The sequence below is a fragment of the Coregonus lavaretus genome (genome assembly GCF_964263955.1).
Source record: "Coregonus lavaretus genome assembly, contig: HAP1_SCAFFOLD_1204, whole genome shotgun sequence".
Taxonomy (NCBI): Eukaryota; Metazoa; Chordata; class Actinopteri; order Salmoniformes; family Salmonidae; genus Coregonus; species Coregonus lavaretus.
Window position 1 is genome coordinate 73,652 of NW_028159553.1, and position 26,860 is coordinate 100,511.

The 26,860-nt window shown below is 45.3% G+C and overlaps 1 protein-coding gene across 4 annotated transcripts in view; it reads left to right on the top strand.

Moving 5' to 3' along the window:
* The window catches only part of LOC311122726 (activating transcription factor 7-interacting protein 1-like), a 62,152-nt gene that overhangs the window by 7,541 nt on the left and 27,751 nt on the right, over positions 1 to 26,860 (top strand). The window contains exon 1 of one of the 4 annotated variants that reach the window (XM_084197053.1): positions 13,624 to 13,651. The exons of the other annotated variants lie outside the window; for them this stretch is intronic. The gene's annotated coding sequence lies outside the window, so the exon portion shown is untranslated. Of the gene's footprint in view, positions 1 to 13,623; positions 13,652 to 26,860 lie in introns of those variants that run through there. 4 annotated transcript variants of the gene reach the window in all.

The following is a 26,860-nucleotide window of genomic DNA, read 5'->3' on the forward strand; positions in this document are numbered from 1 at the left end:
AAATCAAAATGTATTATATTTTTCTCAGACCTCGAGTGGTCTCCTGATGTGGTTTAAGCATTGTTGTGGACTTAGAACATGTTTGTTTTCTATAAATAAATGTGTGATTTTTGAGAGCAAAAAACTGAAAAACGGAAACCTGGAAAAAATAAACGGGGAAAAAATAAAACCGATTTTATAGGGCCCTACTAGTGGGCCTATGTCTGTAGGCTACATCGACGTATATTTTTTTAGTGGTAACTCCAAGGTTGATTCAATTCTAGAGGCACTCTGAGGTCAAAGGTCAAGTTCTATGGAGAACCCCAATGGTGAAAAAGAGGACACGAAGCGCAGTGAGTAAGATACTGGACTAAGTCTGTAAACTGCATGAGAGCTGAAAAAGCATGGCACGTCTCTGTTCAGATCAGTATCTCAATCAAAGAGTCAGCGATCTTTCGGTTTCATTGTTAGCGATAGGTTCCATGATTTCGCCATCACGGTTGACAACTCCGTTGTGTCCTCCTCCCAGAGTGCGAAGAGCCTTGGCGTGACCCTGGACAACACCCTGTCGTTCTCCGCTAACATCAAGGCGGTGACCCGATCCTGTAGGTTCATGCTCTACAACATTCGGAGAGTACGACCCTGCCTTACACAGGAAGCGGCACAGGTCCTAATCCAGGCACTTGTCATCTCCCGTCTGGATTACTGCAACTCGCTGTTGGCTGGGCTCCCTGCCTGTGCCATTAAACCCCTACAACTCATCCAGAATGCCGCAGCCCGTCTGGTGTTCAACCTTCCCAAGTTCTCTCACGTCACCCCGCTCCTCCGCACACTACACTGGCTTCCAGTTGAAGCTAGCATCTGCTACAAGACCATGGTGCTTGCCTACGGAGCTGTGAGGGGAACGGCACCTCCGTACCTTCAGGCTCTGATCAGTCCCTACACCCAAACGAGGGCATTGCGTTCATCCACCTCTGGCCTGCTGTCTCCCCTACCTCTGCTGAAGCACAGTTCCCGCTCAGCCCAGTCAAAACTGTTCACTGCTCTGGCACCCCAATGGTGGAACAAGCTCCCTCACGACGCCAGGACAGCGGAGTCACTCACCACCTTCTGGAGACATTTGAAACCCCACCTCTTTAAGGAACACCTGGGATAGGATAAAGTAATCCTTCTAACCCCCCCCTTACCGTGGTTATCCCACTGGCTATAAGGTGAATGCACCAATTTGTAAGTCGCTCTGGATAAGAGCGTCTGCTAAATGACGTAAATGTAAATGTTATGAATTGCGATCTGTCGGTACAATCCCCATTGTATGTATAATTAAGCTAAGAATAAAATGATACCTTAAAGTAGGAGGAGTTTAAACTAGTCCTCCTGCTATAGGCTGCCCGCCCTCCTGCTACCAGCATGTTAAATGTGCAACCAGAGGAAAAAAAACTCTAGACCACCTTTACTCCACACACAGAGACGCATACAAAGCTCTCCCTCGCCCTCCGTTTGGCAAATCTGGCAAATCTGACCATAACTCTATCCTCCTGATTCCTGCTTATAAGCAAAAACTAAAGCAGGAAGCACCAGTGACTCGGTTAATAAAAAAGTGGTCAGATGACACAGATGCTAAGCTACAGGACTGTTTTGCTAGCACAGACTGGAACATGTTCCGGGATTCTTCAGATAGCATTGAGGAGTACACCACATCAGTCACTGGCTTCATCAATAAGTGCATCGATGATGTCGTCCCCACAGTGACCGTACGTACATACCCCAACCAGAAGCCATGGATTACAGGAAACATCCGCACTGAGCTAAAGGGTAGAGCTGCCGCTTTCAAGGAGCGGGACTCTAACCCGGACGCTTATAAGAAATCCCGCTATGCCCTCCGACGAACCATCAAACAGGCAAAGAGTCAATACAGGACTAAGATTGAATCGTACTACACTGGCTCTGACGCTCGTCGGATGTGGCAGGGCTTGAAAACTATTACAGACTACAAAGGGAAGCACAGCCGCGAGCTGCCCAGTGACACAAGACTTCCAGACGAGCTAAACCACTTCTATGCTCGCTTCGAGGCAAGCAACACTGAAGCATGCATGAGAGCACCAGCTGTTCCGGATGACTATGTGATCACGCTCTCCGTAGCCGATGTGAGTAAGACTTTTAAGCAGGTCAACATTCACAAGGCTGCAGGGCCAGACGGATTACCAGGACGTGTACTCCGAGCATGTGCTGACCAACTGGCAAGTGTCTTCACTGACATTTTCAACATGTCCCTGACTGAGTCTGTAATACCAACATGTTTCAAGCAGACCACCATAGTCCCCGTGCCCAAGGACTCTAAGATAACCTGCCTAAATGACTACCGACCCATAGCACTGACATCTGTAGCCATGAAGTGCTTTGAAAGGCTGGTCATGGCTCACATCAACAGCATTATCCCAGAAACCCTAGACCCACTCCAATTTGCATACCGCCCCAACAGATCCACAGATGATGCAATCTCTATTGCACTCCACACTGCCCTTTCCCACCTGGACAAGAGGAACACCTACGTGAGAATGCTATTCATTGACTACAGCTCAGCATTCAACACCATAGTGCCCTCAAAGCTCATCACTAAGCTAAGGATCCTGGGACTAAACACCTCCCTCTGCAACTGGATCCTGGACTTCCTGACGGGCCGCCCCCAAGTGGTAAGGGTAGGTAACAACACATCTGCCACACTGATCCTCAACACGGGGGCCCCTCAGGGGTGCGTGCTCAGTCCCCTCCTGTACTCCCTGTTCACCCATGACTGCATGGCCAGGCACGACTCCAACACCATCATTAAGTTTGCCGACGACACAACAGTGGTAGGCCTGATCACCGACAACGATGAGACAGCCTATAGGGAGGAGGTCAGAGACCTGGCCGTGTGGTGCCAGGACAACAACCTCTCCCTCAACGTGACCAAGACAAAGGAGATGATTGTGGACTACAGGAAAAAAAAGAGGACTGAGCACGCCCCCATTCTCATCGACGGGGCTGTAGTGGAACAGGTTGAGAGCTTCAAGTTCCTTGGTGTCCACATCACCAACGAACTATCATGGTCCAAACACACCAAGACAGTCGTGAAGAGGGCACGACAAAGCCTATTCCCCCTCAGGAGACTGAAAAGATTTGGCATGGGTCCTCAGAACCTCAAAAAATTATACAGCTGCACCATTCGAGAGCATCCTGACTGGTTGCATCACCGCCTGGTATGGCAACTGCTTGGCCTCCGACCGCAAGGCACTACAGAGGGTAGTGCGTACGGCCCATTACATCACTGGGGCCAAGCTTCCTGCCATCCAGGACCTCTATACCAGGCGGTGTCAGAGGAAAGCCCTCAAAATTGTCAAAGACTCCAGCCACCCTAGTCATAGACTGTTCTCTCTGCTACCAAACGGCAAGCGGTACCGGAGTGCCAAGTCTAGGTCCAAAAGACTTCTCAACAGCTTCTACCCCCAAGCCATAAGACTCCTGAACAGCTAATCATGGCTACCCGGATTATTTGCACTGCCCCCCCACCCCATCATTTTTTGCTGCTGCTACTCTGTTAATTATTTATGCATAGTCACTTTAACTCTGCCCACATGTACATATTACTTCAACTACCTCAACTAGCCGGTGCCCCCCGCACATTGACTCTGCACCGGTACCCCCCTGTATATATAGCCTACTGTTATTTTATTTTACTTCTGCTCTTTTTTTCTCAACACTTTTTTTGTTGATGTTTTATTTTTACTTTTTTGTTAAAAATAAATGCACTGTTGGTTAAGGGCTGTAAGTAAGCATTTCACTGTAATGTCTGCACCTGTTGTATTCGGCGCATGTGGCCAATTAAAATTTGATTTGATTTGATTTGCTCAAGTGGATGTTTCAGCTAACAGCTGCCAAGTGCTAAGCCTGGCTGCACACAGCAGCAGCACTGGTGGACATTTTGAGTTTCTGCCGGCAAACCTCACGCAAGCGATGAAAGAGGAAGGGAGTGGGGGATGGGCATACTATGCAGTGATACGCAGTGAGCCATTAGCTGGCTAGTATTAGTTCTACTGAACAACCGTAATATCAGCAGCATTTTTAAATGATCTATTTTTGGTTTCATGTTGTAGTCCAAGCACTATGGAAGAAACAGAAAACATAGTTTAGTCCTGACTCTCAAGAATGAGTAAAAAATGATCAATCTTTTTTTATGCATGTTCACTTTATCATAGAATTGCTATTGCCATTAGTGATTACAGGCCTGTTAATTGAAATACTTATTATATAATATGCTATTATCACACTTTCTTCTCAGAAATGGTGTGTTTTCACCTGTGTTACCTGTGTATCTTTTCTATCTATAGTGTGCTCAGCTGTTCTAATATTCCATACTGGTGTTCATGTACAAGGAACATGATTGATCCCTGTATTGATTGATATTTGTCACATTTTACAACTCGTAAACATCGATACATTTGACTGTGGTGTCTAAGGTTATATACTCTCTTAGGCTTTTTTTAAACCTTACAGCGAAAGGTCCTTATTTTCATTTGTGTTCTTATTTTAGGACAGAAGTAGTCTAGATTTCTGGTGGTTAATTAAATGTTTCTCTCTCTAGCACCCTCTCTAGTTGGAAAAAAATATTCTCCCCCTTCCTCTGTCAGAATGGTTTAGTCCTAGCTAGGCTGTAATTTTCCATGCAGCTACAGCCTACTAGGGTGGGGGAGGGGTGGAGCTATGTGTGTCAGGGTGTGCACTTGAGTACTGACTGCGCTACTAGCCTGGGGTTTTTTGCGTGCAAAAAGCAGTCTCTGTGCTGCATGACTGTGCCAAAGTTACTAAAAATATATATTTTGCTTTTGTTTTAATAGCTTTTAAAGATGGCTACCCTGGGGTAAGTCCTAAAGGGATAAAATCATTTTCCCCCCATCCTTCTGAGGGTGTTACATTGTGCAGTTTGTCAACCTGTGCTGGGTCAGTGTTGCCTGTGCTGGCTGTGTTGAGCCATGACGCTGAGACTGTGACGGTTTCACTGTGCACACAACCTTGCACAAGAACACTATGCTGAAACAGATGGAACAGTCCAACCTCAGCCCCCCTCACCCTCCCGCTTTTTTTCTTCCTCCCTCTGCTGTTGCTTGTTCCCTCAATCAACGCAGCCAAACGAATCACACGCACGATCTCTGTCCAACAGAAGGCCTACTTCTCCAGACTACTCCTGTTCAAGGTTTACTCAAATTTCTTTCTTTTTTCGAAGAATGTTGTACACCTATAACGATGTTGCTCTATTCTGACTAGTATCTTGGCCTACATTTCAGTGTTTAACTTAGCTATTGTTTTATTTTTTTTATCTCGCTAAAGGGTGCTATGCTAACCACAATTCCGAAACGTAGATAATATAAGGTTTTTTATGAAGTGTTATTTTGGTATAATTTTTTTTACAGTACCGCTGTATTTGTGTTTTGTATTAGGAGAAAAAATATGTGTATATATTTTCTGTTGTAAAAAAGTAGAATTTTCGGCATTTAGATTGTCATGCCCTGCTATTTGTGTGTGAGGTAGTGAGAGGGTCTGAACAGTTGGGGGAGAATGCTAGAAGCCTTAAGTATTGTATTAGCAGTAATGCTTTGCAACCAGTCCGAATGTGTAAAAACCTTTCTCTGTTCTCTGACAAGTGAAAGGTCTTGAATCATCATTGGCACCGGAACAAGAACAGGAGCTTGAACAGGAAGGTGATATCTTAATATCTACCAATATTTTTCTCCTATTGGTTTCCTGGCTAACGGAGTCCTATGGGGATCTCTTTTTTTTTTTTAAGTCACAAGACCACAAACTGGCTCTGATCAACACTGGGATATGAACACTGAACAAAGCTCATGTTGCGAGGTTCCTCCCGCCTTGCCACTAATTGGAAAACACACCTGAGGTTTCAAAGGTAGCGATCATCTTGGATCGAGTTCAATTAACAAAAGTATAATTATTCAGAGGCTGTCAACAGTAATTTGTTCTTGTCGAGCTAGTGAACTGAAAAGTAAGAACAGGAATTCTTGAAGATTTCTGCAGACCACCTAGCTCAGCCAAATCAGTCGTGAAATTCAACGTACAATGTTTACTCAACATTGCTGAGACTGATAGCCTACCTTTGCCTGTGTCTTGGGTGAGATCTGAAAGCGGAGTGTCACGCTCGTCGAACAGAGAGGACCAAGGCGCAGCGTTGCGGGTGAACATATTTATATTTATTGACTAGATCACACGATCAAAACAAAGAACGAAACGTGAAGTCCTTCGATAAACAAACCAAAAGGAACAAGAAACCACAAAACACAAAGTGCAAGACAAACAGTTAAATATGGCTCCCAATCAGAGACACCCAGCTGACACTCGTTGCCTCTGATTGGGAGTCACTCAGCCCAACATAGAAAATAAACATAGACTTACACACCCTGGCTCAACATAACATAGTCCCCAGAGCCAGGGCGTGACAGTACCCCCCCCCAAAGGCGCGGACTCCGGCCGCGCCAAACAACCACAACAGGGGAGGGACCGGGTGGGCACTCCGCCTCGGCGGCGGATCCGGCTCCGGACATGACCCAGGCACGGGTTGTGCTGGACTGACGACGCACACCCCTGGCTTGATGCGTGGAGGAGGAACGGGCCGGACCGGGCTGACGAAGCGCACCCCTGACTTGGTGCGGGGAGCAGGAATGAGCCGGACCGGGCTGACGACGCGCACCACTGACCCGGTGCGGGGAGCTTGGACGGGCCGGACCGGGCTGGCGACGCGCACCACAGACTTGGTGCGGAGAGCAGGAACGGGCTGGGCTGGGCTGTCGACGCACACCGTAGGCTTTGTGCGTGGAGCAGGGACAGGCCGGGCTGGGCTGTCGACGCACACCACTGACTTGGTGGGAATGGCAGGAACAGGCCGGGCTGGGCTGACGACGCGCACCACTGACTTGGTGGGAATGGCAGGAACAGGCCGGGCCGGGCTGACGACGCGCACCACTGACTTGGTGGGAATGGCAGGAACAGGCCGGACCGTACTGGGGACACACACCACTGGCCCCACGCAGGGATCAGGAACGGGCCGGACCGGACTGGTAACACACCCCAGTACCTCTCGCCGTGCCTCCACACTTTCCCTCTCCTCTGTGCCCAGTGGCCCCCCTAACCTGGCGGCCTTCTCTGCCAACGCTTTGCACCGCTCTAACCCGTACACCTGCTGGCCCGACGTCGTGAGCCCCCCCCTAAAAATTTCCTGGGGGTCTCTCCTCCCTCTTGCCAGACTCGCAATCATCTCCTCCCACGTCCATCCTCTCTCCTCGTCACGCTGCTTGATCCAGTCGAGGTTGCCACGGAGATCTGCCAGCGATGGCTCCTGAACACGCTGCTTGATCTGGTTAAGGTGGTTTCTTCTGTCACGCTCGTCGAACAGAGAGGACCAAGGCGCAGCGTTGCGGGTGAACATATTTATATTTATTGACTAGATCACACGATCAAAACAAAGAACGAAACGTGAAGTCCTTCGATAAACAAACCAAAAGGAACAAGAAACCACAAAACACAAAGTGCAAGACAAACAGTTAAATATGGCTCCCAATCAGAGACACCCAGCTGACACTCGTTGCCTCTGATTGGGAGTCACTCAGCCCAACATAGAAAATAAACATAGACTTACACACCCTGGCTCAACATAACATAGTCCCCAGAGCCAGGGCGTGACACGGAGGAAATGTTCACTGAAATAGTCATCTGAAAGGAGTTTCTGAAATGTATGCCGGCAGCCTGAGGATGCAGCTCGCATAGGCCTAGCAACAGAACATGAGAGCACTCTGCACTTGGATTGAAAGGCCTTGTTTAAAAGGAGAAACATTCACAAAAGAAAACTGTAGCTTGGACTATGGCTTGGAGCCCAGCCCATCTCTGCTAACGTTTTGGTTTGACCAAAATTCCAGAGGGGTATGTGTAGCAAGACAAGTTTTTTATTTTTTATTTATCTGCAATCACAGATGTGCCAATGAATTTTCAAGCCTTTCGAGATTTTACACATCTGTGAATTGTGTGCTGCAGTGTGGCCACATACCGCACAGCTCCTGAGTGGCGCAGCGGTCTAAGGCACTGCATCTCAGTGCTTGAGGCGTCACTACAGACCCCCTGGTTCGATTCCAGGCTGTATCACAACCGGCCGTGATTGGGAGTCCCATAGGGCGGCGCACAATTGGCCCAGCGTCGTCCGGGTTTGGCCGGTGTAGGTCGTCATTGTAAATAAGAATTTGTTTTTAACTGACTTGCCTAGTTAAATAAAGGTAAAAAAAAAAAAAAATACCCCTCTGGAATTTTTGTGAACTATGAACAGAATACCAAGTACTACTCAAGTACTAGCCTAGTCAATCACTAGTGTTGGTCAGAGGAGACAAAAATTACCAAAGGAATAGAAGGAAGGACAAGATGGTGATGAGGAGTCTTTTCATCCAGTTTGGAAGTATACAGTGGACAGTTTACACCTATTGCAGACCAGAAACCAATCATCTATGGCCCACATCAATCAGTAAAGGCTGTAGTAAATAGTACAGAGGAGGATTAGCTTGAACCGCGTCATGGGAGCTTCAGGAGAAAATATACCCAAACTAAATAGATTTAACCTAATTGATCAGCATAACCAAACAGAAAATGATGTGGGATGGATGAGGAAGTACATAATAACTACTTTGAAAAACAAATACATGTTGTAAAAAGCGAACTTAACCAATTTTTTATAAAAATAAAAACTAACGAAACAGTCTATGCAAAATTGACATACAGAGCAGATAATGTATTAACATGGAGGTGATGTAACTTGATACACTGTTGTACTACAGTGGATTGGATATGTGTTCAGTTAGCAGTGTGTGAGGGCTCAGCCTGGCTGGCTGCGCACACAGCAGAGCTGGCGGACATTTTGATTTTTCTGCAGTAAATCCAGAACGCGGGTAATGAAAGAGGAGTGGTGAGGGAAAGCCTACGTGTGCAATAACATTGTAATGTTAACAGAGCTGTTGTAACATAGCAGTGATTACACCTTATTTGTTTTATATCAAGGAAACTCATATCAGATTAGAAAATAACATGTCAACAATTATTATAGTAAAGTTATGAGGCAAAATGTAACTAAACATATAATTTTTCATCATCCATTCGAAGGACATTTTGCTCAAATCAGTATCTCAATCAGTCAGCGATCTTTTGGTTTCTTTGTTAGCAATAGGAGTCAATACAAGAGACGAATGTCATGAATTGCGATCTTTCAGTAAAGGTATAATTATGCGAAGAGTAAAATGATACCTAAAAGTAGGAGGAGTTTAAACTCCCTAGTCCTCCTGCTCAAGTGGATTTTTCAGTCAACAACTGCCAAGTGCTAAGCCTGGCTGTGCACAGCACCAGCACAGGCGGACATTTTGAGTTTCTGCAGGCAGTCCTCACGCAATCTATGAAAGAGGAAGGGAGTGGGGGATGGGCATACTATGCAGTGAGCTATTAGCTTGCTAATGTTCTACTGAATAACTGGTAATATCAGCAGCATTTTTCAATGATCTAATTTTGGTTTCATCTCATAATCCAAGCACTATGGAAGATACAGAAAACAGTTTAGACCTGCCTCTCAACAATGAGTAAAAAATGATCAAGACATTTGTATTTGTGTTTACCTTATCATAGTATTGGTATTAGTGATTATAGGCCTATTAACTAATTAAAATACTTATTTCTAAACAATTATCACACTTTCTTCTCAGAAATTGTGTGTTTTCATCTGTGTTACCTGTGTATCTTCTCTATCTATTCTATCCATACTAGTCAGGGCTCGACATTAATGCTTGTCCTCTTGTCCGGGAAAAGTTGTAAAAAATTGTCGGACAAGAACAATATAGATTTAAGTTGTCCTAATGGACAAGTAAAACAAATTACACAAAATTCACAATATCAAACAATTACTCTGATCAGAATTGTATCAGAGAGGCCAATTGGCATAGTATTCTAATACATTTTTAATGTACATCAATAAAAAAGGCTACATGTCTAAGTGTAGGTGATATGCACCTTGGCTACAGCCTCATGTCCAAACCAATGCGGACACGAGGGAGACGCCAGAAAATGTAGCCAAACTTTAATGAGACTTTTAATTACAGAAATATAGGCTAAGCGGCCGTCATGTTTGACAAATATAATGAAGGATAATTAGCCTAACATTAACATCTAAAGGCTTGATTCTGTTGACATAGGCTACTCGACGCAGGGTTCGTTCAGATCAAATGGTCACAAGACCGGAGAGTGAAGGACAGTGCCTGTTGCGCACCGCAGATCACACACCTTGAATCTGAGCAGAGGCGGTCAGCATTTTGAAACCATTTAACCATGAACGTAATTGTTTAAAACTTGGACGTTTTATGTGTCATATTAGTAACCAATGCTAATTAGTGCATCTTTAGATCTCCCCTCTTTCTTCATTTCGAATGGATTTTTTCATCTCTGTCACATGAAACCACTTGGTGTTTTCCCGCTAATTGCATTTTAGAACATTTGCGCATATCCTACAGCCATGTGCGCAATAGTTGAGCTTATAATATGAAAAAATCAAACTTTAGCAACATTTTATGCTAAACGGTCTGATCTGTTGCATCAGCCTCATTATTTTTTTTAAATGTTTTAAACTGCAATGAATTTAGGATCTGTCATCCCAGAACTCTCCCAGAATCCGTTTTGAACCGTAAACGTATTGTTTGTCGTCCCAGGGATGACGGGACGAGCCCTGGAGGCAATTATTTTATTAAGACATAAAAAGTATTTGGTTGTAATTGTAATGTTGCAATATTTTATAGGCTAACAAGAATGGCCAACCATCCTCCAGGAGAGCCTTAAAGGGGCCGTATTGTATTTTGAGACAGCCTTGAATATGCAAAGAGTGTGGCCTACATTTTCGTCTGATTCTCAATGGTAAAAAATATTGTAATGCATTTTATTTTGTAAAGTGGTTCCATGATGTAAAAATGTAAAAATTGTCACAGACCTTTTTTTTTTTGAACAAGTGATTTCATCTTTTGGACAAGTAAAAAATGGCTAAAAAAGCTCATGTCAAGCCCTGCTGGTCTAAAGGCACATGGAGAATGATTGATCCCTGTAATGATTGATATCTGTCCAATTTTACAACTCGCAAACATTGCTACATTCGACTATGGTGTCTAAGGTTACAGTGCCTTGCAAAAGTATTCATCCCCCTTGGCGTTTTTCCTATTTTGTTGCATTACAACATGTAATTTAAATTGATTTTTATTTGGATTTCATGTAATGGACATACACAAAATAGTCCAACTTGGTGAAGTGAAATGAAAAAAATAACTTGTTTCAAACAATTCTAAAAAATAAATAACGTAAAAGTGGTGCGTGCATATGTATTCACCCCCTTTGCTATGAATCCCCTAAATAAGATCTGGGGCAACCAATTACCTTCAGAAGTCACATGATTAGTTAAATAAAGTCCACCGGTGGACTTTATTTAAGTGTCACATGAACTGTCACATGATCTCAGTATATATACACCTGTTCTGAAAGGCCCCAGAGTCTGCAACACCACTAAGCAAGGGGCACCACCAAGCAAGCGGCACGATGAAGACCAAGGAGCTCTCCAAACAGGTCAGGGACAAAGTTGTGGAGAAGTACAGATCAGGGTTGGGTTATAAAAAAATATCTGAAACTTTGAACATCCCACGGTGCACCATTTAAATCCATTATTAAAAAATTGAAAGAATATGGCACCACAACAAACCTGCCAAGAGAGGGCCGCCCACCAAAACTCACGGACCAGGCAAGGAGGGCATTAATCAGAGGCAACAAAGAGACCAAAGATAACCCTGAAGGAGCTGCAAAGCTCCACAGTGGAGATTGGAGTATCTGTCCATAAGACCACTTTAAGCCGTACACTCCACAGAGCTGGACTTTATGGAAGAGTGGCCAGAAAAAATAAGCAAACACGTTTGGTGTTCGCTAAAAACCATGTGGGAGACTCCCCAAACATATGGAATAAGGTACTCTGGTCAGATGAGACTAAAATTGAGCTTTTTGGCCATCAAGGAAAACGCAATGTCTGGTGCAAACCCAACACCTCTCATCACCCCGAGAACACCATCCCCACAGTGAAGCATGGTGGTGGCAGCATCATGCTGTGGGCATGTTTTTCCATCGGGAGGGACTGGGAAACTGGTCAGAATTGAAGGAATGATGGATGGCGCTAAATACAGGGAAATTCTTAAGGGAAACCTGTTTCGGTCTTCCAGAGATTTGAGACTGGGACGGAGGTTCACATTCCAGCAGGACAATGACCCTAAGCATACTGCTAAAGCAACACTCAAGTGGTTTAATGGGAAACATTTAAATGTCTTGGAATGGCCTAGTCAAAGCCCAGACCTCAATCCAATTGAGAATCTGTGGTATGACTTAAAGATTGCTGTACACCAGCGGAACCCATCCAACTTGAAGGAGCTGGAGCAGTTTTGCCTTGAAGAATGGGCAAAGATTCCAGTGGCTAGATATGCCAAGCTTATAGAGACATACCCCAAGATACTTGCAGCTGTAATTGCTGCAAAAGGTGGCTCTACAAAGTATTGGCTTTGGGGGGGGAATAGTTATGCACGCTCAAGTTTTCTGTTTCTTTGTCTTATGTCTTGTTTGTTTCACACAAAACAAATATTTTGCATCTTCAAAATGGTAGGCATGTTGTGTAAATCAAATGATCCAAATCCTCAAAAAATCAATTTGAATTCCAGGTTGTAAGGCAACAAAATTGGAAAAATTCCAAGGGGGTGAATACTTTCGCAAGCCAATAAAAACATTTTTATTTATTTTCTTATTTTCATGCCTAGCTATTTGTGTGATATGACGTGAGAAGGTCTGCAAAGTTGGGTGACAATGCTCTCTCAGGCAATTTTTGAACATTACAGTGAAAGGTCCTTATTTTCATTTGCGTTCTCATTTTATGACAGAAGTAGTCTAGATTTCTGGTGTTTAATTACACGGTTTTATCTCTCTAGCTCCCTCTCTAGTTGGAAAAAACTCTCCTCCCCCTTACCTCTGTCAGAATGGTTTAGTCCTTGCTAGGCTGTAATTTTCCATGCAGCTGCAGCCTGCTAGGGTGGGTGGGGGAGGGGTGGTGCTATGAATGTCAGGCTGTACACTTACTGGCTGTGCTGCTAGCCTGTTTTTTTGCGGGCAAAAAGCAGTCTGTGCTGCATGCTTCTTCCAAAGTTACTAAAAAAGTAGTCTATTTTGCATTTGTTGTAGTAACTTAAGATGGCCATTCTGAGGTAAATCGTAAAGGTAGAAAATCATTTTGTTACCATCCTTTTGTTCTGAGGGTGTTACAGTTTGTCAGCCTGTGCTCGGTCAGTGTTGCCTGTGCTGGCTGTGATGAGCTATGAGGCTGAGACTGTGATGGTTTCACTGTGCGCAGGTGTGCACAACCTTGCAAAAGAACACACTATGCTGAAACAGATGGAACAGTCCAACCTCAGCCCCCCTCACCCTCCCGCTTTTTTCCTTCCTCCCTCTGCTGTTGCTAGTTTCCTCAATCAACGCAGCCAAACAAATCACGCGTACGACCTCTGTCCAACAGAAGGCCTACTTCTCCAGACTACTCCTGTTCAAGGTTTACTTGAATTTCTTTCTTTTTTTAAAGAATGTTAAACACCTATAGCCATGTTACTCTATTCTGACTAGTATCTTGGCCTACACTTCAGTATTTAACTTAGCTACTGTTCTAGTTTTTGTTTATTCGCTAGAGAATGCTATGCTAACCATGATTCCAAAACGTAGATAATATAAGGTTTTTAAAGTTATTTTTGTAACAATATTTCTGACAATGGCGCTGTATTTGGTCATTGTGTGTTTCGTATTAGGATTTTTTTTATTTATTTTTCATTTTTTGATATTCATGCCTAGGTATTTGTGTGGTAGGAAGTGAGAGGGTCTGAACAGTTGGGTGACAATGCTAGAAGCCTTAAGTATTGTGTTAGCAGCAATGCTTTGCTACCAGTCCGAATGTATAAAAACATTTGTCTGACAAGTGAAGAAGGTCTTGAATCATCATTGGCACAGGAACAAGAACAGGACCTTGAACAGGAAGGTGATATCTTCATATCTACCAATATTTTCTCCTATTGAGTCCAATGAGGATCTTTGAAAATGAACTGTAAAACGCGACAATACCACAAACTGGCTCTGATCAACACTGGGATATGAACACTAATCAAATCAAATCAAATTGTATTTGTCAGATGCGCTGAATACAACCGTACAGTGAAATGCTTACTTACAAGCCCTTAACCAACAATGCAGTTTTAAGAAAGAATACCAAAAAAATATGAAATAAAAGTAACAAATAATTAAAGAGCAGCAGTAAAAATAACAATAGCGAGGCTATATACAGGGGGTACCGGTACCGAGTCAATGTACGGGGGCACCGGTTAGTTGAGGTAATTGGGGTAATATGTACATGTAGGTAGAGTTATTAAAGTGACTATGCATAGATAATAAACAGAGAGTAGCAGCAGTGTAAAAGAGGAGTAGCTATTTGATTAGATGTTCAGGAGTCTTATGGCTTGGGAGTATAAGCTGTTTAGAAACCTCTTGGACCTAGACTTGGCGCTCCGGTACCGCTTGCCGTGCGGTAGCAGAGAGAACAGTCTATGACCAGGGTGGCTGGAGTCTTTGACCATTTATAGGGCCTTCCTCTGACACCGCCTGATATAGAGGTCCTGGATGGCAGGAAGCTTGGCCCCAGTGATGTACTGGGCAACGTACTACCCTCTGTATTGCCTTGCCGTCGGAGGCCGAGCAGTTGCCATACCAGGCGGTGATGCAACCAGTCAGGATGCTCTCGATGGTGCAGCTGTAGAACCTTTTGAGGATCTGAGGACCCATGCCAAATCTTTTCAGTCTCCTGAGGGGGAATAGGTTTTGTCGTGCCCTCTTCACAACTGTCTTGGTGTGCTTGGACCATGTTAGTTTGTTGGTGATGTGGACACCAAATAACTTGAAGCTCACAACCTGCTCTACTACAGCCCCATCGATGAGAATTGGGGCGTGCTCGGTCCTCTTCTTTTTCCTGTAGTCCACAATCATCTCCTTTGTCTTGATCACGTTGAGGGAGAGGTTGTTGTCCTGGCACCACATGGCCAGGTCTCTGACCTCCTCCCTATAGGCTGTCTCGTCGTTGTCGGTGATCAGGCCTACCACTGTTGTGTCATTGGCAAACTTAATGATGGTGTTGGAGTCGTGCCTGGCCATGCAGTCATGAGTGAACAGGGAGTACAGGGGGGGACTGAGCACGCACCCCTGAGGGGCCCCCGTGTTGAGGATCAGCCTTTCTAAGTGTTGTTACCTACCCTTACCACCTGGGGGTGGCCCATCACGAAGTCCAGGATCCAGTTGCAGAGGGAGGTGTTTAGTCCCAGGGTCCTTAGCTTAGTGATGAGCTTTGAGGGCACTATGGTGTTGAACGCTGAGCTGTAGTCAATGAATAGCATTCTCACATAGGTGTTCCTTTTGTCCAGGTGTGAAAGGGCAGTGTGGAGCGCAATAGAGATTGCATCATCTGTGGTTCTGTTGAGGCGATATGTAAATTGGAGTGGGTCTAGGGTTTCTGGGATAATGGTGTTGATGTGAGCCATGACCAGCCTTTCTAAGCACTTCATGGCTACAGACGTGAGTGCTACGGGTCGGTAGTCATTTAGGCAGGTTACCTTGGTGTTCTTGGGCACAGGGAGTAGGTGGTCTGCTTGAAACATGTTGGTATTACAGATTCAGTCAGGGAGAGGTTGAAAATGTCAGTGAAGACACTTGCCAGTTGGTTAGCGCATGCTCGGAGTACACGTCCTGGTAATCCGTCTGGCCCTGCGGCCTTGTGAATGTTGACCTGTTTAAAGGTCTTACTCACATCGGCTACGGAGAGTGTGATCACACAGTCATCCGGAACAGCTGATGCTCTCATGCATGTTTCAGTGTTACTTGCCTCGAAGTGAGCATAGAAGTAGTTTAGCTTGTCTGCTAGGCTTGTGTCACTGGGCAGCTCATGGCTGTGCTTCCCTTTGTAATCTGTAATAGTTTGCAAGCCCTGCCACATCCGACGAGCGTCGGAGCCGGTGTAATACGATTCGATCTTAGTCCTGTATTGATGCTTTGCCTGTTTGATGGTTCGTCGGAGGGCATAGTGCGATTTCTTATAAGCTTCCGGGTTAGAGTCCCGCTCCTTGAAAGCGGCAGCTCTACCCATTAGCTCAGGGTGGATGTTGCCTGTAATCTAATGATCATGTTGCACGGCTCCTCCCGCCTTGCCACTAATTGAAAAACACACCTGAGGTTTGGATCGGGTCCAATTAACAAAAGTCTAATTATTCAGAGGCTGTCAACAGTCATTCGTCTTTGTTGAGGCAGTGAAAAGTAAGTGAAGGAATTATTGAAGATTCCTCCAGACCACCTAGCTCAGCCAAATCAGTCGTGAATGTAAAATTCAAGGTACAATGTTTACTCAACATTGCTGAGACAGATAGCCTATCTTTGCCTGTGTCTTGGGTGAGATCTGAAAGCTGAGGGAATTTTCACTGAAATAGTCATCTGAAAGGAGTTTCTGAAATGTATGCCGGCAGCCTGAGGATGCAGCTTGCATAGGCCTAGCAACAGAACATGAGAGCACTGCACTTGGATTGAAAGGCCTTGTTATAAAAGAAAACTGTAGCTTGGACTATGGCTTGGAACCCAGCCCATCTCTGCTAACTTTTTGGTTTGACCATATCCTCTCACTGCTGTGTAGCAAGACAGGCGAGTTGTATTTATTTACTTTTTACTTCGTATTGCCTGATGCTAATCCTAATGATTGAAAGATTAGCAGTATTTTACAAGGACTTACAATGACAAATTAGAGGAATTGCCTACCTGTATACTTGCATAGTTTTTTTGTCACGATCGTCAGGGAGAGAAGTAGACCAATGCGCAGCGTGATGAATGAACATGTTACTTTATTATATTAAAGCACGAACAAAAACAATAAACGACTCGTGAAGTCCACGGTGACAATGACCGAACACGGAACAAGAACCCACAAACACAAAAGGAAAACAGACAGTTTAAATATGGCTCCCAATCAGAGACAACCAGCCAACAGCTGACACTCGTTGCCTCTGATTGGGAGTCACTCAGGCCAACATAGAAATAGACAAACTAGAACCCCCAACATAGAAATATAACACATAGAATAAACACACCCTGGCTCAACAAATAGAGTCCCAGAGCCAGGGTGTGACAGTACCCCCCCCTAAAGGCGCGGACTGCGACCGCGCCTCAATAAGAGCTAAACAGGGGAGGGCTGGGTGGGCATACCTCCTCGGCGGCGGTTCTGGCTCCGGCCTTGCCCACCACCCTCCAATCAACCCCCCATAGCGCCCCTGGTCCGGTCTGGCCCCGCTGGCTGGAGCTGACCTGGACATAGCAGGAGCGGCTAGCTTCAGCTCCGTTGTGGAGCAGTTGAGCGGTACCTGATTTGGCACCGATGACCCAGGCACGGGTTGTGCCGGACTGACGACGCGCACCCCTGGCTTGGTGCGTGAGGCAGGAACTGACCGGACCGGGCTGACGATGCGCACCCCTGGCTTGGTGCGTGGAGCAGCAACGGGCCGGGCCGGGCTGACGATGCGCACCCCTAGCTTGGTGCGTGGAGCCGGAACGGGCCTCACCGGACTGACGACTCGCACCCCTGGCTTGGTGCGTGGAGCCGGAACGGGCCTCACCGGACTGACGACTCGCACCCCTGGCTTGGTGCGTGGAGCCGGAACGGGCCTCACCGGACTGACGACTCGCACCCCTGGCTTGGTGCGTGGAGCAGCAACGGGCTTTACCAGGCTAACGACTCGCACCCCTGGCTTGGTGCGAGTAGCAGGAACGTTCTGGACCAGGCTGACGACTCGCACCCCTGGCTTGGTGCGAGTGGCAGGAACAGGCCGGGCCGGGCTGGCGACTCGCACCCCTGGCTTGGTGCGAGTGGAAGGAACAGGCCGGGCCGGGCTGGCGACGCGCACCGTAGGCTTGGTGCGAGTGGCAGGAACAGGCCGGGCTGGCGACGCACACCGTAGGCTTGGTGCGAGTGGCAGGAACAGGCCGGGCCGGGCTGGCGACTCGCACCCCTGGCTTGGTGCGAGTGGCAGGAACAGGCCGGGCCGGGCTGGCGACGCGCACCGTAGGCTTGGTGCGAGTGGCAGGAACAGGCCGGGCCGGGCTGGCGACGCACACCGTAGGCTTGGTGCGAGTGGCAGGAACAGGCCGGGCCGGGCTGGCGACGCGCACCGTAGGCTTGTTGCTTGGAGCAGGGACAGGCCGGGCTGGGCTGGCGACGCACCCCGTAGGCTTGGTGCGTGGAGCAGGGACAGGCCGGGCTGGGCTGGCGACGCACCCCGTAGGCTTGGTGCGTGGAGCAGGGACAGGCCGGGCTGGGCTGGCGACGCACACCGTAGGCTTGGTGCGTGGAGCAGGGACAGGCCGGGCTGGGCTGGCGACGCACACCGTAGGCTTGGTGCGTGGAGCAGGGACAGGCCGAACCGGGCTGTGGAGACGGATAGGAGACCTGGACTGAAGAGCGGCCACCACCCGTCCTGGCTGAATGCCTACCCTCACACACTCTGTGTGAGGCATCCGCACAGGACGTACGTACAGGGCTGTGTACCCGTACTGGCATAACAGCACGTGACACTGGAGCAGGATATCCGGGACCGCGGAGAGGCATTGGAGACCACGAGCGTTGAGCCGGCACACTCCGTCCTGGCTGCATACCCACCTTCGCACGACACGTGCGGGGTGCTCGCACAGGACGTACAGGACTATGCCGGACCACTCGTGGCACAGTACGCCGCTCCGCATACCACGGAACCTGCCCCGTCCCATGCTGCCATACCTGAGCACGGGAAGTTCGTTCCGCTCTCCATCCAGGCTCCGCCAACCTGCCTTCTGGCCCCCCAAACCCGGTGGCCTCCTCTCCAAATCGCCCTGTGGCAGCCTCCTGCTGCCCAGCCGCCCATGCCGTGTGCCCCCCCCTAAAAATTTTTTGGGGTTGCCTCTCGTCCTTCCGACGATGACACTGCTGACGCCGCTGCTCCTCTCTCGCCAGGGCCTTAATCCTACCCCAAGGTCCCTTGCCCCAGAGCATGTCCTCCCAGGACCACGATTTGCCCACCTGGGCCATCGCCAACCTCTCCATCTCTTTTCCCGGCGCTTCCTCCCATGTCCAGTCTGCCTGCTCCTGGACACGCTGCTTGGTCCTTTTATGGTGGGTTCTTCTGTCACGATCGTCAGGGTAAGGAGAAGTAGACCAATGCGCAGCGTGATGAATGAACATGTTACTTTATTATATTAAAGCACGAACAAAAACAATAAACGACTCGTGAAGTCCACGGTGACAATGACCGAACACGGAACAAGAACCCACAAACACAAAAGGAAAACAGACAGTTTAAATATGGCTCCCAATCAGAGACAACCAGCCAACAGCTGACACTCGTTGCCTCTGATTGGGAGTCACTCAGGCCAACATAGAAATAGACAAACTAGAACCCCCAACATAGAAATATAACACATAGAATAAACACACCCTGGCTCAACAAATAGAGTCCCAGAGCCAGGGTGTGACATTTTTAAAGTAGTTTGAGATGTTTGCCAGTGCCTGTGTTGTCATACGGATGAATTCAGGAATGGGCAGATCATTAGAAAGATATTTATAATGCGTTCCAATCACAGATGTGCCCATGAATTTTCAAGCCTTTCCTGATTTTACTGTGAATTGTTGTGCTGCTGTGTGGCCACACCCGTCTGGAATTGTTGTGAGCTATGAACAGAACACAGTACAAGCCTAGTAAATCACTAGTGTTGGTCAGACAATACAAACATTTGAAGCAAGGACAAGATGGTGATGAGGAGTCTATTCATCCAGTTTGGAAGTATACAGTGGGCAGTTTATACCTATCACAGACCAGAAACCAATAATCTATGGACCACATCAATCAGTAAAGGCTGTAGTATATAGTACAGCGGAGGATTAGCTTGAACCGCGTCATGGGAGCTTCAGGAGAAAATATACCCAAACGAAATACATTTAACCTAATTGATCAGCATAACCAAACACAAAATGATGTGGGATGGATGAGGAAGTACATAATAACTACCTTGAAAAAGAAATACATTTTGTAAAAAGCAAACTTAACCAACTTTTTATACAAATAAAAACGAACAAAACCATCTATGTAAAATTGGCATACAGAACCAATAATTTATTAACATGGAGGTGATGTAACTTGATACACTGTAGTACTACAGTGGCTTGGATATGTGTTCAGTTAGTAGCGTGTGAGGGCTCAGCCTGGCTGTCTGCGCACACAGCAGAGCTGGAGGCCATTTTGTTTTTTTCTGCAGTGAACCCAGAACGTGTGTAATGAAAGAGGAGTGGGGAGGGGAAGACAATGCGCACTGTGCAATAACATTGGAATGTGAACAGCGCCATTGTAACATAACAGGATGTGATTTCACCTCATCAAGGAAACTCATCAGAGACTAGAAAATAGCATGTTAATAATTATTATAGTAAAATTATTTGGCAAAATGTTACTAAACGTTTATTTTCATCATCCATTCGAAGGAAATTTTGGTCAAATCAGTATTTCAATCAAAGAGACAGCGATCTTTTGGTTTCTTTGTTTGCAATAGGAGTCAATACAAGAGACAAATGTTATTAATTGCGATCTTTCGGTAAAATCGCCATTGTATACTGAACAAAAAAATGAACGGAACGTAAAGTGTTGGTCCCATGTTTCATGAGCTGAAATAAAAAATCCCAGAAATGTTCCATATGCACAAAAAACGTATTTCTCTCATATTTTGTTGACCAATTTGTTTACATCCCTGTTAGTGAGCATTTCTCCTTTGTCAAGATAATCCATCCACCTGACAAGTGTGGCATATCAAGAAGCTGATTAAACAGCATGATCATTACACAGGCGTACCTTGTGCTTGGGACAATAAAATGCCACTCTAAAATGTCCATTTTTGTCACACAACACAATGCCACATCTCAAGTTTTGAGGGAGTGTGCAATTGGCACGCTGACTGCAGGAATGTCCACCAGAGCTGTTGGCAAATAATGTTATATTCATTTCTCTACCATAAGCCGCCTCCAACGTCATTTTAGAGAATTTGGCAGTACATCCAACCGGCCTCACAACCACAGACCACGTGTAACCATGCCAGCCCAGGACCTCCACATCCGGCTTCTTCACCTGTCAGATCGTCGATGCGACCAGCCACCCGGACAGCTGATGAAACTGTGGGTTTCCACAACCGAATAATTTCTGCACAATCTCAGGGAAGCTCATCTGCATGCTCGTCGTCCTCACCAGGGTCTTGACCTGACTGCAGTTCGGCGTCGTAACCGATTTCAGTGGGCAAATGTTCACCTTCGACGGCCACTGGAACGCTGTCCCCCATGGTGACGTTGGGGTTATGGTATGGGCAGATGTAAGCTACACACAACGAACACAATTGCATTTTATCGTTGGCAATTTGAATGCACAAAGATCTGCCGCCATCACCTCATGTTTCAGCATGATAATGCACGGCTCCATGTTTCAAGGATCTGTACACAATTCCTGGAAGCTGAAAATGTCCTTCCATGGCCTGCATACTCACCAGACATGTCACAGATTGAGCATGTTTGGGATGCTCTGGATCGACATGTACGACAGCGTGGTCCAGATCCCGCCAATATCCAGCAACTTCGCACAGCCATTGAAGAGGAGTGGGACAACATTCCACAGGGCACAATCAACATCCTGATAAACTCTATGCGAAGGAGATGTGTCGCGTTGCATGAGGCAAATTGTGGTCACACCAGATACTGACTGGTTTTCTGATCTTTGACCCTACCTCTTTTTTTAAAAGTTTCTGTGACCAACAGATGCATATCTATATTCCCAGTCATGTGAAACCCATAGATTAGGGTCTAATTTATTTATTTAAATTGACTCATTTCCTGATATGAACTGCAACTCAGTAAAATCTTTGAAATTGTTGCTTGTTGCGTTTATACTTTTGTTCAGTGTATAATTATGTGAAGAGTAAAATGATACCTAAAAGTAGGAGGAGCTTAAACTCCCTAGTCCTGCTCAAGTGGATGTTTCAGCCAACAGCTGCCAAGTGCTAAGCCTGGCTGCGCACAGCAGCAGCACTGGCGGACATTTTGAGTTTCTGCAGGCAGTCCTCACGCAAGCTATGAAAGAGGAAGGGAGTGGGGGATGGGCATACTATGCAGAGTGATACGCAGTGAGCCATTAGCTGGCTAGTATTAGTTCTACTGAACAACCGTAATATCAGCAGCATTTTTAAATGATCTATTTTAGGTTTCATGTTTTAGACAAAGCACTATGGAAGAAACAGAAAACATAGTTTAGTCCTGACTCTCAAGAATGAGTAAAAAATGATCAATCTTTTTTTATGCATGTTCGCTTAATCATTTTATTACTATTGCCATTAGTGATTACAGGCCTGTTAATTTAAATACTTATTTCTAAACAATGTTATTATCACACTTTCTTCTCAGAAATGGTGTGTTTTCACCTGTGTTACCTGTGTATCTTTTCTATCTATAGTGTGCTCAGCTGTTCTAATATTCCATACTGGTGTTCATGTACAAGGAACATGATTGATCCCTGTAATGATTGATATCTGTCCAATTTTACAACTCGTAAACATTGATACATTTGACTGTGGTGTCTAAGGTTATATACTCTCTTAGGATTTTTTAAAAACATTACAGCGAAAGGTCCTTATTTTCATTTGTGTTCTTATTTTAGGACAGAAGTAGTCTAGATTTCTGGTGGTTAATTAAACGGTTCTATGTCCCTAGCACCTACTCTAGTTGGAAAAAAAATATTGGCCCCCCTACCTCTGTCAGAATGGTTTAGTCCTAGCTAGGCTGTAATTTTCCATGCAGCTGCAGACTGTGCTAGGGTGGGGGAGGGGTCGTGCTAAGTGTTTCAGGCTATGCACTTTAGTACTGACTGTGCACTGCTAGCCTTGTTTTTTTGTGGGCAAAAGGCAGTCTCTGTGCCGCATGCTTCTGCTAAAGTAATGAAAAAGTAGTCTATTTTGCAATTATTGTAGTATCTTTTAAGATGGCCACGTGAGGTAAATCCTAAATGGAGAAAATCCTTTTGTTTCCATCCTTTTGCTCTGAGGGTGTGCAGTTTGTCAGCCTGTGTTGCCTGTGGTGGGTCAGTGTTGCCTGTGCTTGCTGTGTTGAGCCATGAGGCTGAGACTGTGACGGTTTCACTGTGCGCAAAATCTTGCACAAGAACACTCTATGCTGAAACAGATGGAACAGTCTTACCTCAGCCCCTCACCCTCCCGCTTTTTTTCCTTCCTCCCTCTGCTGTTGCTAGTTCCCTCAATCAACACAGACAAATAAATCACGCGTACGACCTCTATCCAACGGAAGGCCTACTTCGCCAGACTACTCCTGTTCAAGGTTTACTTGAATTTCTTTTTAATTTCTTTTTTTAATCTTGTACACCTATACCCATATTGCTTTATTCTGACTAGTATCATGGCCTACATTTCAGTATTTAATTTGGCTACTGTAGATTGATTTATTTAGCTAAAGAGTGCTACGGTAACCACGATTCCGAAACGTAGATAATATACTTTTTTTTTTTTATGTTTGATTATTTTCTAATATTTTGTTCAATGGGGCTGTTGTTCATTGTTTGTTTCGTATTAGAATAAATATTTGTATATCTTTTCTGTATTCATAAAGGAGCATTTTTGGCATTTAAATATTCATGCCCTTCTATTTGTGAGAGGGTCTGAACAGTTGGGAGAGAATGCTACAAACCTTAGGTATTGTGTTAGCAGCTACTGTAGTTCGAATGTGTAAAAACGTTTGTCTGACAAGTGAAAAAGGTATTGAATAATCATTGGCACCGGAACAAGAATAGGAGTTTGAACAGGAGGGTGATATCTTCATATCTACCAAAATTTTCTCCTATTGGTTTCATGGCTAATGGAGTCCTATGGGGATCTAAGAACAAAAAACTGTAAAACGCAACAAAACCACAAACTTGCTCTGATCAACACTGGGATAGGAACACTAATCAAAACTCATGTTGCGTAGCTCCTCCCGCCTTACCACTAATTGAAAAACACACCTGAGGTATGAAAGGTACAGATAATCTTGGATCGAGTACAATAATAAACGTCTCATTATTCTGAGGCTGTCAACCGTCATTCGTCTTTGTTGAGGCAGTGAAAAGTAAGTGAAGGAATTATTGAAGATTTCTGCAGGCCACCTAGGTCAGCCAAATCTGTCGTGAATGTAAAATTCAACATACAATGTTTACTCAACATTGCTGAAATGGATAGCCTACCTTTGCCTGTGTCTTGGGTGAGATCTGAAAGCTGAGGGAATTTTCACTGAAATAGTCATCTGAAAGGAGTTTCTGAAATGTATGCCGGCAGCCTGAGGATGCAGCTTGCATAGGCCTAACAACAGAACATGGGAGCACTCTGCACTTGGATTGAAAGGCCTTATTTAACAGGATAAACATTCACTAAAGAAAACTGTAGCTTGGACTATGGCTTGGAGCCTAGCCCATCTCTGCTAACTTTTTAGTTTGACCATGTCCTCTCACTGCTGTGTAGCAAGACAGGCGATTTCTTTTGATTTTCTATTTTTTACTTTGTATTGCCCCATGCTAATGATTGAAAGATCAGCAGTGTTTTACAATGACAAATGAGAGGAACTGCATACCTGTATACTTGCATCGTTTTTTAAAGTAATTTTGAGATGTTTGCCTGTGTCATGGATTAATTCAGGAATGGACAGCTCGCTGGAAAGATATTTATAATGCGCTGCAATCACAGATGTGCCCATGAATTTTCAAGCCTTTTCAAGATTTAACACATCTGTGAATAGTTGTGCTGCTGTGTGGCCACATACCCCTCTGGAATTTTTGTGAGCTATGAGCAGAACACCAAGTACTACTCAAGTACTAGCCTAGTCAATCACTGGTGTTGGACAGAGGAGACAAAAATTACCAAAGGAATAGAAGGAAGGACAAGATGGTGATGATGAGTCTTTTCATCCAGGTTGGAAGTATACAGTGGACAGTTTACACCTATTGCAGACCAGAAACCAATCATCTATGGCCCACATCAATCAGTACAGGCTGTAGTATATAGTACAGCGGAGGATTAGCTTGAACCGCGTCATGGGAGCTTCAGGAGAAAATATACCCAAACTAAATAGATTTAACCTAATTGATCAGCATAACCAAACAGAAAATGATGTGGGATGGATGAGGAAGTACATAGTAACTACTTTAAAAAACAAAACATTTTGTAAAAAGCGAACTTAACCAATTTTTTATAAAAATAAAAACTAACGAAACAGTCTATACCAAATTGGCATACAGAGCAGATAATGTATTAACATGGAGGTGATGTAACTTGATACACTGTTGTACTACAGTGGTTTGGATATGTGTTCAGTTAGAAGCGTGTGAGTGCTCAGCCTGGCTGGCTGCACACACAGCAGAGCTGGCGGCCATTTTGTTTTTTTCTGCAGTGAATACAGAACGCGGTTAATGAAAGAGGAGTGGTGAGGTGAAGCCTACGTGCAGTGTGCAATAACATTGGAACGTTAACAGAGCTGTTTTAACATAGCAGGATGTTATTACTCCTATGAAGGAAACTCATCAGAGATTAGAAAATAACATGTTAATTATTATTATTATAAAGTTATGAGGCAAAATGTAACTAAACATTATTTTTCATCATCCATTCGAAGGACATTTTGGTCAAATCAGTATCTCAATCAGTCGACGATCTTTTGGTTTCTTTGTTAGCAATAGGAGTCAATATGAGAGACAATGTTATAAAATGCGATCCTTCGGTACAATCCCCATTGTATGTATACTGAAAACAATAACGCAACATGTAAAGTGTTGGTCCCATGTTTCATGAGCTGAAATAAAAAATCCCAGACATTTTCCATACGCACAAAAAGCTTATTTCTCTCGTTTTGTACACAAATTTGTTTACATCCCTGTTAATGAGCGTTTATCCTTTGCCAAGATAATCCATCCACCTGACAGGTGTGGTATATTAAGAAGTTTGTCAAACAGTATGATCATTACACAGGCGCACCTTGTGCTGGGGACAATAACAGGCCACTCCAAAATGTGAATTTTTGTCACACAACACAATGCCACATGTCTCAAGTTTTTGAGGGAGTGTGCAATTGGCACGATGACTGCAGGAATGTCCACCAGAGCTGTTGCCAGAGAATTCTCTAAAACGTCGTTTTAGAGAATTTGGCAGCACGTCCAACCGGCCTCACAACCGCAGTCGACGTGTAACCACACCAGCCCAGGACCTCCACATCTGGCTTCGTCTGAGACAAGCCACCCGGACAGCTGATGAAACTGTGGGTTTGCACAACCAAATAATTTCTGCACAAACTGTCAGAAACAGTCTCAGGAAAGCTCATCTGCGTGCTCGTCATCCTCACCAGGGTCTTGACCTGACTGCAGTTCTGCGTCGTAACCGATTTCAGTGGGAAAAGGCTCACCTTCTATGGCCACTGGCACGCTGGAGAAGTGTGCTCTTCACAAATGAATCCCGGTTTCAACTGTACCAGACAGATGGCAGACATTTGGGAAGAGCGATTTGCTGAAGTCAACGTTGTGAACTTAGTGCCCCATGGTGGCGTTGGGGTTATGGTATGGGCAGGCATAAGCTACACACAACGAACACAATTACATTTTAT